This window comes from Schistocerca cancellata, chromosome 3, assembly GCF_023864275.1.
Source record: "Schistocerca cancellata isolate TAMUIC-IGC-003103 chromosome 3, iqSchCanc2.1, whole genome shotgun sequence".
NCBI classification, from domain to species: domain Eukaryota; kingdom Metazoa; phylum Arthropoda; class Insecta; order Orthoptera; family Acrididae; genus Schistocerca; species Schistocerca cancellata.
The window spans coordinates 673,077,260-673,090,298 of NC_064628.1; the positions used below are offsets into that span (position 1 = coordinate 673,077,260).

The 13,039-nt window shown below is 38.9% G+C and overlaps 1 pseudogene; it reads right to left on the minus strand.

The window, feature by feature from the left end:
• Window positions 1–1,659: 1,659 nt before the first annotated feature.
• Window positions 1,660–1,777, minus strand: LOC126177424 (5S ribosomal RNA; annotated as a pseudogene).
• Window positions 1,778–13,039: the final 11,262 nt, after the last annotated feature.

The window sequence follows — 13,039 nt, forward strand, 5'->3', positions numbered from 1 at the left end:
TTATGCTCTACTCATAAGTGTTACCCTTAAACTAGCATCATTCGTCAGCCCTAGAACAACAACGTAACACTCTGCAACTATCCAAAATACAGGCAGACACACATAGCACATATTTAGAAATGGTACTTACATTCAACATTTTCGTCCCCTCAAAAATATCACACTAAAGTAGCAAACTTTGCATCATCAAATAGCTTCAATGGGACACTGTCCTCATCAATAATCCCCCTGACTTGAGGATGCTTGCTGCTGCTACTTGACAACTTCACAATGGCAAATTCTACAAGAGAAGCATACACATGACACTAGTAGATGCTAGAAGTGTACTGAGGAGAAAGTACAGCTGCTGAGCTGCGTTATACAGATTAGGTTGGTGGAGAGGTGGTGGGGATGTTGAAGAGGTGGTGAGGGTAAAATCACTCCAGTATGCCTGGAGCTTTGTGTGGATGCAAGTCATCGCATCTCCATGGGGGGGGGGGGGGATGGATTTTGTAATAAGAAGACACGAGAGCTAGTTTTAAAATAATTTATTTGTAATCTAATAAAATAGTAATTTTAAATTATCTATTGCACATGTGTAACAGATCTTATTTTTCAACCTAGGGGGATGCAGTGGAGGAGGTACATATTTTTGGAGATGTCTAACAGAGGCGTTCTTGTAAATATCATGTATCCATAAAATATTCTCACTACCTTTCACATAAACTATCGAGTGTATGAGATCAAAATTTTGAATTAGTGTTACTAGATATTCAAAAGTCATTCAGTGTACTTCCTAGTTGTGCCATGATAATATCGGCTCAATCATGAAACAATTTTACCTGTTTTGAGGCAGTTTTGTTTAGTTGTTATGCTAAACCTTTTAGTTTATACAGGTCTCAGGCTGTAGTTGATGATTTGACCATGTAGTATTAATGTGAATGGTACTGCATCTCCTGGGAAGTTTTTAGAGGCTTCGAATTGAATATGAACATAACTAGGACAGCCCTTCACTGAATCAATTTGTCTGGAGAAGTCTATAACGAAAATTGGAGCTAGCTCCTTAAATTCCTTTGGATTGAGCAGGCACCCTCTCATTCTCCCCATTCTGTTAGTATACAGGACAAAATCTATCATAAATCAAAAATCAGGATATGTAAATTATTAGACCAATCTTGCTGTAAGTTGTACAGGTAAAATTCAGCATTTATGTGCACTAGAGTATTCATTAAACTGCAGCTGTTGAGTTCATTCGAATCACATTTGAAGTTCAGTTTCCTGTCTGTTTGAAATCTAAGGTTGATAAATCGAGGTGTTTGTAACTGGACTGATGTCTGTGATTGATGGGATGAGATTGGAAGTAGAGCATGTCGAAACAGCTTCCATGATCTGAAATTTAAAAACAGCTGAGTCCCAGATCCAAATATTTTTAAAAGGTCAATGCATTCTTTATCAGTTACGGAGACACGAGGACTCAAGCACTCCATCGTCATGCCTCAAGTGGCCCATCGGGACCATCCGACCGCCGCGTCATCCTCATCTGAGGATGTGGATAGAAGGGGTGTGTGATCAGCACACTGCTCTCCCAGTCGTTTTGATGGTTTTCTTTGACTGGAGCCTTTACTGTTCGGTCGAATAGCTCCTCAATTGGCATCACGAGGCTGAGTGCACCCCAAAAAATGGCAACAGCGCATGGTGGCCTGGGTGGTCACCCATCCAAGTGCCAGCCATGCCCGACAGTGCTTAACTTCGGTGATCTGACGGGAAACGGTGTATCCACTGTGGCTAGGCCATTGCCCACGGAGACATGAGGCACATTCTAAATTAATTTCGTGAGCACAGTCTTGTTCTCTTCTGCATTGGCGCATTGGATATGAGCATTGCCATCTGTCCCACTTCTTATTAGCATGAGTTGCTGCTTCACATTTACTAGAATCCTCCTCATACCCTCAAATCATCCCATATGCATTTTGAGACGTATGAAATCATTCAATCACTTGTACTCGTTTGTTGATGATGGTATAGGTGTAAACCATCTCGCATTTTCTAAACCATTTAAGTCCGAATCTGACACTTAAATGTATGCTTTTAATGTTGATGTGATACCCACATTTATATTGCAATCAATTTTTCGCCATTCAGCTCATACATTGACCAGCCAGAACATTATGACTACCTACCTAATAGCCAGTGCGTCCACCTTTGGCACGGATAACAGTGGTGATACATTGTGGCATGGAAGCAGCGAGGCCTTGGTAGGTCGCTGGATGGAGTTGGTACCACATATGCACACACAAGTCACCTAACTCCAACAAATTCCGGGAAGGGGTCAATGATCTCTGACGGCACATTCAGTCGCATATTAGATGTGTTTGGTCAGTTTCAGAGCTGGTGAGTTGGGAGGCCAGCACATCATTTGGAACTCGGCACTATGTTCCCTGAACCACTCCATCACACTCCTGGGCTTGTGACATGATGCATTATCTTGTTGAAAAATGCGACTACCATCAGGAAACATGATCATCAGGAAAGGGGTGTATGTGGTCTGCAACCAGTATACGACCAAGGTGCCATGCATAAACTCCACTGGATGTATGGATGCCCATATGAAAGTTCTCCAGTGCATAATCGAGCCTCTGCCAGGTTGTCTCTGTCCCCAAGTACAGGTGTCAAAGAGCTGTTCCACTAGAAGAGGATACATTCTGGCCTCCCATTGGTATGATAATAAAGTAGCGGAATTCATCATACCATGCAATGCTCTGCGCCAGTTTCCAGTGTCGATGGTCAAGTGCCCATTTAAGTTGTAGTTACCGATGTTGTGGTGTTAACATTGGCATGTGCATGGGTCATCGGCTGTGGACACCCATTGTTAGGAGTGTTCGGTGCACTGTGTGTTCAGGCGCACTTGTATTCCAACCAGCATTAAAGTCTGATGTTAGTTCCACCACAGGTCGCCGTCTGTCCTGTTTTATCAGTCTGCCCAGCCTACAATGTCCGACATCTGTAATGTGAGCCGGCTGGAGTGGCCGTGCGGTTCTAGGCGCTACAGTCTGGAGCCGAGCGACCGCTATGGCTGCAGGTTCGAATCCTGCCTCGGGCATGGATGTGTGTGATGCCCTTAGGTTAGTTAGGTTTAATTAGTTCTAAGTTCTAGGCGACTGATGACCTCAGAAGTTAAGTCGGATAGTGCTGAGAGCCATTTGAACCATTTTGCAATGTGAAATGACCACCCAACCCCACAATGTCTGGACGAAGTTTCACCTTGGTTTCGCCACCTGTTGAAGACACTCAGCACAACACTCCTTGTACATCTAACAAGTGGTGTAGTTTCCGAAATGCTCACGCTGAGTCTCCAGGCCATCACAATCTGTCCCATCATGTGTGTTTCTGACTAGCAGTCATTCCTTGGCAGGTGACACTACTATCGCCTGGACAGGTCTATACCAATAGTCGGTTGGTGGTTATAATGTTCTGGCTGATGAGTGTATCTTATTTCCTGAAACAGGAATGTGAATGTGTTACATGTAAGATTAGATCCTGCCATGGGAGTCCCATTCTTTTTTGTGAATTTACCTTCCAAGTATAGGAAACTCCTGTTTGGAATGGTCAGTGCATATTAGTGTTAGATCACATTGTGGATTTCATCGTTCTCAAATGTTGCTGATCCAAAAGGTTTGTGTGAGGAGTATTCTTGGCGAATGATTCAGCCATCATACTTGACTGGGACAGTTATGTTGAGTGATGACATTATTCTTGCACAGTTTCAATCCTATTGATTTAAGGAAATGGTGGTTCTTTTGTGTTAACATGTTGCGTTTGAGTTGTAAAGTGAAGTACTGCTGGCTGTGTATGCGGATTTTATATTGTACACACAATCTGCTTCAAATGAAGCATATCACGATCTCTTCACTGGGAGAATCGACTAGACGGTCACTCTGGTCCACAACCCTCAATTCAAGATTGTCAAATGTCTGAACAGTCACTGGGAGGTAAGTCACATCACTTAATGTCTCCATAGTTTTATCTCTTGGACTTACTAAAGGGAAGAACCCACAGACAGTGGGAGAATCGACGAGAAATCACTCTGCTCCACAACCCTCAATTCAAGAGTGTCTAATGTTTCAACAGTCACTGGGAGATAAGTCAAATTACTTTATGTCCCCATAGTTTTATATCTTGGACTTACTAAAGGGAAGAACCCACAGACACTGTGAATTAGTTTGTTGTTGAGAAATGAATTCGTTGCAATATTGCAGTCAACTCAGATTATGCTAATAGGTAGTATATTAACTACATGAGCTGACTGGTAGAAGTTTCTGGATCTTTTTGCTCAATTTGATCCCTAAGGAAATCTAGTAATGATCCAATTGAATTTTCCTTTGTGAACTCTATTATATGCTCGGTTGTTCTTATTTCAGTTTTAAGTTTGTTGACGTTCATGTATAAACCAAAATCTGATACTAACTGTTTTAAATATTTGCTTAAAACAGCAATGTCATATGTTTTGAGATGTACTTACAAACTTTATCACTTCTCAGGTGATGCAGTGATATTTGTTATTGTGTTGTACATTTCTAAGCCCATCAGTGCAATACTCCAACCTCCTTTACCTAGTTTTACTGGTGGGAAGTAATTCGCACCTAGTACTGACGATCTCGCATTTAAAATCAACGTGTATGCCATCACCTCTCAAGCTCAAGTGCCAAACCGGTGTGCATGATTTGCGTTTTTATATCTGCCTTGTAGCTGTCAGGATGGACATGAAACATATGTGTCTGCAATTTCTGTAGCGTTGAATTTTGTAAAATATGTGGTTACCAGCAAAGTAATGGTGTAATTCTTCTGGAGGCCGCAGATCACCAAAGAAGTCGAAGTAATAAATACTATTTTGGGGTCTTCGCCTAACAAACTCGACCCAGTGATACCCAGGTCCTCCCACAATATCTAAATTTAGAATTCCAGATCATTAGATTTCCACATATTCTTGGATAGAGTACTCCACATGAACACTCTATGAAGTCTTGGGATAGAGAACTTCTTGACGAATTCAAGCAGATCAATACATGTAAGTGATCTGTCGGGTAGAATAGCTAACAGCTTTTTTTTTTTGTTTTTCTTTCATGAAGATCTGGGCCCTTTCCTGTGAGGTTTTAAGTATGGTCCTTACCCAATAACCACAGATTCCATGATTCTATTATATCTTCCGACTTCATCAAGTTGCTGCTGTGCGTTTTCAGCATTTTTCACTGTTCTTCCAATACATACCACTCCTCCTGCTAGAAAACCAACTGCTGAAAGCCCTGCCAACCTGCGGATTACCAAGGGAAGGAATCCCTCTGATGTGCTCAGCAATGGCAGGACTCCACGAGTTTTCATCAGTTTTCTTTTGAGGCTCTTCTAGCTGCAGCCAATGATAACAAGATATTTTCAAACATTCTGACTTGACCTTCTTATTCTACAGTGGGTTACAAGCAGCGTTCATAAATCGAATGAAATTGAAATCCATACCCAATTAAATTTCTGCCTACATCGCTTTATGTACCAAACAGTGAGATCAATACCAATATTCCTTCTTGAACGTATTTCCTTCACTCGGTGAGCCAATATTTTATCTGCAGTGTGATGTCCTGGAGATCCTCATTTGCAGCATATGTGATATTGTGATGTCTGCAGGCCTCATCTAAAAGACTGATCCCCTTTCCACCACACAAGTCATTTTTTCACAGTTAGTTACAGATCCACAGAAGTTATATGTAGAGATATGAAGTTCCACTCGCAGATTATCGAAAATACTACAACCTTTCCTGCATGTTATGCTACTGTGCTGTTTGAAGTTTGTATGTCTTATTATACAGCAAATCAGTGTCGTCCACCCAACTTTTAGGCGGTGAAAGGAAGCCTAAACATTTAACAAGAGCCTTTTTCCCTCATTGCCTTATGACATGTTCTATGAGGAAGGCATCTAGTTCACTGCTGCTTCATAATTCTTCTGTGTAAAAGCTGCCAGCAGTTTCACTACCACTGCCATCCCTTAAGAGCATTGCACAGTGGAAACTTATAATATCTCCATTGACCATTTTGGAAGGTATGATTTATCAAATGTGGCCTTGTATTTTGAAATACATAATCACCGACATTAAATTTCTATTAGCATGGGTCTAGCATTTTAATGCAGCTGTGAACGGTACTTAGAATCTCATTATCAAATATGTCAATTGGCCTGATTTTCATTGTCCTATGGACAGAGTGTTTGTGCATGTTGATGATTTGTGGGAAGATATCAGTCCATTTAAAAGAACTATGAAGATTAAAATGCACCACACTTGCCCTTTTATTGCTCTGTTTAAAATCTCCATAAAACACGCTTTCGTCTGATGTATTCCACACCATTTCATAACCACCTTGAAAAAACTGTTATAAAACTCACCACTGTGATCTGTTTGTAGATTGTGCAGATGCAGTTGCTTTCTATCTGCAGCAGTTGATCAAACACACATGCAACTGTTTTCACAGGGAGAGTCCAAGCAAAATTCGAGTATGTATCAATGGCCATTAAAATGTATTTGAAACTTTTAATTCTCCTGTGACTATTGTCTCGTATTTTCGAGATCTGCCTGCCATAAATTACCAAACATCAAATTATAACCTTCCTGTGTGGGAAAGCCTTGTGTGCTGCTTTATGGCATTCTTGAAGAACTGTCTCCATAATTACTTTCTAAGCTCAGAAGATATGGAAATAATTTCATTCAAAGCTGCAGACAATACTGAGAGCAACCATAATCATTCAACTATTTTGTTAGGGTCATCATAATAAATGTATTGGGGTGATCCATTGTTAATTGTTTTATTCTGAATGAACTTCTGTCATACACAGTATCTTTTGACAAGATGTGCCTCCTAAAATTTTACTCATTATCTTTATTGTAGATATGATGTACTTGTTTTATTCTGTAAATCCTTATATAATAATTGTTAATCATATAACACTCCTTTCTGCTACTGCTATAGTATAACCTTAAAGTAGGAGGCAGGTCGTGAAATAAAACTATCTAGTTAAAACAATTATGGTATAAAGAAACAGAGCAGTGTTACCCTCTGAGAGGAATTTTGCTATGTTGACCGTGTTGTACCTAACGGCGGTGGCCCTTTTCGGAAATCAAAGTCAGAATTACGTAAATATTCGAACAGTAACAAACAATATTTTTGACTAGCTATACTGTTTAAAGAATAAGGAAAACGGTCGCCAGACTAATTAGGCAAGAGAAAGATTAACGCTCTCATTTAAGAAAGTAGGTATGAGTAACTTTAACAGGCAAACACAACCTATACTTGGCCACATGCGAGTGCAATGAACTCTGCACATACATATGTTTACGGTAAGATTGAAGCTAACAGCTAGAGCAGCACAAACCATTTGCAAAAATATAACAGATACCGAAACACACTATTACTTTCAGGGCTTGCTCAAACTGAGTCGTATTTATAACATTACTATTAACATTCACTGCAGAATCGTTAATTGGACATAGGTTCAGTATTATTGTTCAAACATTTTCCTAGCTGGCATGTAATTATAAATGTAGTTTACTGCAAAATTAAGAACTGGTCATAGGTTAAGTATCTCTCAACTAAATATTATTCTGTTCAGAATGAAAGTTAAATGGAATTCACTAACTGGTTACTTCTCAATGTCTTTTGAATAAAGAAATTACTGTTTTCATAAATAGTGGTAAAGGATAACCTGTGGATTTTATTACACTATAAATATGCACTTTCAATACGCAAAAGAAACAAGTGCTTAGCAAGCATTAGTACACAACTTTCCATAAATGCAGTTCACGACTTTTATTACAGTCAGACACAATGTTGACAAATTTACAAGAAACTGACTCACCTTTTAAAATTAACTACAGGCAGCACAATGATCATTAACTACGCATCACTTTATAAGCCTCAGTTTTAAGAGCTTTTAATCTTTAAAAGAAACTGCAAATTGTCCTTATTACCGCAATCTTCTACTTTCAAGTAAATGATTAAATAGGAGACTTTGAAACTCCACAAAACTTTAAATTAGACTGTTTCCATCCCTGGAAGGCATCCACAAGACTACATTTACTACCTCCCACAATTTCACTAAATCCACAGTAAATCTGAGCACTCCCGTCTTACCAAAGATCAAACAACATTATTTACGTAACATTGACTTTCATTTCCGATAAGCCATTTCCGTTAGGTACAACACGGTCAACCTAGCAAAATTCCTCTCAGAGTGTAACACTGTTCTGTTGCGTTATACCATAATTGCTTTATTTCACAACCTGCCTCCAGCTTCGAGGTTATGGTATAGCTGTAGCAGAAAGGAGTGTTATAATCAGACATTTGATATGTGCGTTAACCTGTATAAATTATTTTGTATTATGATGCATTTATTCTGGTTAACTGTAGCTAGGGAAAGTAAGGAAAAGCAATATCACTGGCTGAGAGTAAAGACTTGTATAGAAATGCTGTCTCTGGATTTGAGTGTGATGTTACAGCAGAGTGCATAAGAGACTTACTTGGTTGTGAGATGTGAGAGTGAATACATGCAACTGGCGTGAACTGTTAGGCCTATGTGGGATGCAATTGTTGTTAGTGAGACCTCAAGACCATGACAGATATGGCCAGATGTAAAAGGCTCCAATAATATCAAGATCCTTCTCCATAACTGGTCATAGCAAACCAAGGTGTGCCCACCATATTAAATGCACAATAAGAGGATCATAAACGTCAATGTAGACAAATGCTTAACACCTTGTTAGAAATTTTGTAAGTCACTGTCCAGCGAGGTTCTCAGTGAAATTTGTCACAATAATAAATGTTGTGTGCAAAAACTGTAGGTACATGAGTTTGTCATTATCCTCAGTCCTTGTCAACTACTTAAGGTCCTATTCCTTTCCAGTTACTGAGTATCTGAAGAAAAATATTAAAAATCATTGTCAGTTTTGTTTGCTTGCTAAAATGATAATTGAAAGTAATTAATAAGCAAGTCTTCATAAGTAATCAATGTTGTTCAGTAATTTTTATAGGCAAAGTCAATGTTGCTAAATGACTAAAGAAAAATAAAGTAACTAAAGTTAAAGGAATTTTGACAGTTGCAAATAAATCAAAAGAACAAAGTAAGTGCACATATTTCATATCTGTATCTATGTAATAATGCTATTGTGTACTGGCATGGTTCATATTTTGATGGTGTCAATCTGTTAACAGACAGCAGTTGCTTATTTGATATAGTAAAATTTTGTAGTAATTTCATTCTATTCAAAGTATTTGGCTTGCCACACCCAGGGATTTAGTACATGTAAGTAACCATTTATCTGTAGTTACGAAAATTACACAGCAAAAAAGCTGCCTCCAGCCAGTCATTTACTTTTCAGGAGAGAGTTTAAATGTCTCTTCCAAATTAATGTAATTAGGTATTAATGATGTAAGGTAACTGCTTTCTTTATTCATTATTATTTTGTAACACATTGTATTGTCAGAAATGTGTGTCAATCTTCTGTTGCCACACACAGCCAAACAGTCATGTATTCATTGCTGTCTGCATTATTGATCAGATAGTGGACAGGCAATGCCCAGTTGGGCTGGCGCCCATATTAATTAACTCCTGTAGTAATTTAACTACTTTCATTGTAGACTCTTTGAGTCATGTGGTACCACTTTTCATTTTGTGTCATGTGAGTGATGGTACTCTTTTAAGTGTTAAATATAATCCATAGAAGCAGAAAGTGCTGGAGCAGAAAAAGTTGTCCTTTAGAACAATGAATCAAAAGTAAAGTGGACGCTCAGAGTAAAGCAATCAAAATTGTTGATGGAAACATTTCACTAGCAGGCGGCGAAGTGAATGCACTAAACAAAAAGTAGATGCTATAAAAAAATTAATAGTAACAATGAATAACAAAATTAATGATCTTGACATGGAGACAGTACAGTCGCATGTTAATGACATAAATGTCAATTTGACTAAAAAATAGTCAGGATTGACGAAAATTTTGGACCTAGTGTGGAAAGTAAGGTTGACGAATTTTGAGAGAGACTCCTGAGACAGTTGCAAGCGGTACAAGAGGGAAACTTGAAAGACATTTCGAATTTGAAAACATAGTACCTGTAGCAGATAATAAGATTATAAACAGTTTCGCACTTGCAAAAAGAAGAATTTGGAAATGGACATGTTGCCTACAACGATATGTGAGGTAGTGAGTAAAGTGGAAAAATTAGAACAGAAATTGCAGGAAATGCAAAAACTACGCAACATTCTTGAGTTTTCAAGAATTTAAAAATGCATTCTCGAAAGAAAGTTTGGTTGCAGCAGAAGTAAGAGAGCTTATGGTGATATTGTGTAGTATCAAAGCCCTATGACGCCAACACACGAATCTTGATGGAGAGTTTTACGAAAATTGGGCCTGCAACTTAGATTACTAACGTGAACGTCGCACAAAATCAGATATCACTTGGGAGCTGTGGATGAGGCTTCTCGATGGCTCAAAGTGATATATTGGTAGTAATTACAAAATGATTACAACATTTATAAACAAGGACGACTTTTGGAATGCAAAAGTTTCAGGAACTGTGGTAGTAATCACAATGATAACAACAACAATAATAGTGATAGGAATGCATGGTGCAAAGACCAAAAAGAGAGAATAAGTGGGAGAGAACGAATCAAAATTACAGGCAGGCCGAAAGAAGCAGTGCTGCCAACACAAACCAGAAAACCGTTAACTGAGCCGCTTAAGGACTTAACGTGCATGGTTAGAGACTGGCAGCCCAGAAATAACCAATAAAGTGTTGTGATGAGAAACCGACTGGGTAAAACGATGATCAGAGAGAGCATAACGTACCAACAATTACAATAATCAAGTTATATGTAGCTTTGAAAGATGATGTAGTTAAGCAGCAGAGGATCAAGTAGGTAAAAGGACGAGGGCTAGTAGAAATCCTTTGGTAACAGAGGAAATATTGAATTTAATTGACAAAAGGAGAAAATATAAAAATGCAGTAAATGAAGCAGGCAAAAAGGAATACAATCGTCTCAAAAATGAGATCGACAGGAAGTGCAAAATGCCTAAGCAGGGCTCACTAGAGGACAAATGTAAGGCTATAGAGACTATCTCACTAGGGGTAAGATAGATACTGCAGGAAAACTAAAGAGACCACTTGCATGAATATCAAGAGTTCAGATGGAAACCCAGTTCTAAGCAAAGAAGGGAAAGCAGAAAGGTGGAGGGAGTATATAGAGGGTCTATACAAGGGCGATGTACTTGAGGACAATATTATGGAATGGAAGAGGATGTAGATGAAGATGGAATGGGAGATATGATACTGCATGAAGAGTTTGACAGAGCACTGAAAGACCTGAGTCGAAATAAGGCCGCAGGAGTAGACAACATTCCATTAGAACTACTGACAGCCTTGGGAGAGCCAGTCCTGACAAAACTCTACCATCTGGTGAGCAAGATGTATGAGACAGGCGAAATACCCTCAGACTTCAAGAAGAATATAATAATTCCAATCCCAAAGAAAGCAGGTGTTGACAGATGTGAAAATTACCAAGCTATCAGTTTAATAAGTCACAGCTGCAAAATACTAACGCGAATTCTTTATAGATGAATGGAAAAACTAGTAGAAGCCGACCTCGGGGATGATCAGTTTGGTTTCCGTAGAAATGTTGGAACACATGAGGCAATACTGACCCTATGACTTATCTTAGAAGCTAGATTAAGGAAAGGCAAACCTACGTTTCTAGCATTTGTAGACTTAGAGAAAGCTTTTGACAATGTTGACTAGAATACTCAAATTCTGAAGGTGGCAGGGGTAAAATACAGGGAGCGAATAGCTATTTACAATTTGTACAGAAAGCAGATGGCAGTTATAAGAGTCGAGGGACATGAAAGGGAAGCAGAGGTTGGGAAGGGAGTAAGACAGGGTTGTAGCCTCTCCCCGATGTTATTCAATCTGTATACTGAGCAAGCAGTGAAAGAAACAAAAGAACAATTTGGAGTAGTTATTAAAATCCATGGAGAAGAAATAAAAACTTTGAGATTTGCCGATGACATTGTAATTCTCTCAGAGACAGCAAAGGTCTTGGAAGAGCAGTTTAACGGAATGGATAGTGTCTTTAAACGAGGATATAAGATGACCATCAACAAAAGCAAAACGAGGATAATGGAATGTAGTCGAATTAAGTCGGGTGATGTTGAGGGTATTAGATTAGGAAATGAGTCACTTAAAGTAGTAAAGGAGTTTTGCTATTTGGCGAGCAAAATAACTGATGATGGTCGAAGTAGAGAGGATATAAAATGAAGACTGGCAATGGCAAGGAAAGCGTTTCTGAAGAAGAGAAATTTGTTAACATCAAGTATAGATTTACGTGTCCGGAAGTCGTTTCTGAAAGCATTTGTATGGAGTGTAGCCTTGTATGGAAGTGAAACATGGACGATAAATAGTTTAGACAAGAAGAGAATAGAAGCTTTCAAAATGTGGTGCTACAGAAGAATGCTGAAGATTAGATGGGTAGATCACATAACTAATGAGGAGGCATTGAATAGGATTGGGGAGAAGTCTGTGGCACAACTTGACTAGAATAAGGGATCGGTTCGTAGGACATGTTCTGAGGCATCAATGGATCACCAATTTAGTATTGGAGGGCAGTGTGGTGGGTAAAAATCGTAGAGGGAGACCAAGAGATGAATACACCAAGCAGATTCAGAAGGATGTAGGTTGCAGTAGGTACTGGGAGATGAAGAAGCTTGCACAGGATAGAGTAGCATCGAGAGCTGCATCAAACCAGTCTCAGGACTGAAGACCACAACAACAACACATGTAGGCAGAAGAAATGAACTTACCGTGTAGAAATATGAGGGAGTATCAGTCATAGAAGAAGTGTCAGGCATTGTTAAAGCAACAGAATTGCAAGCTCCAGTAGGGAGTGATTCAGTAATAGAGATAGAAAAACCAATAGCATATAAAATTTCTGTTATTGAGCACAACGAAGCAGCGAGTAAAGACTTTTCATTAAATCATT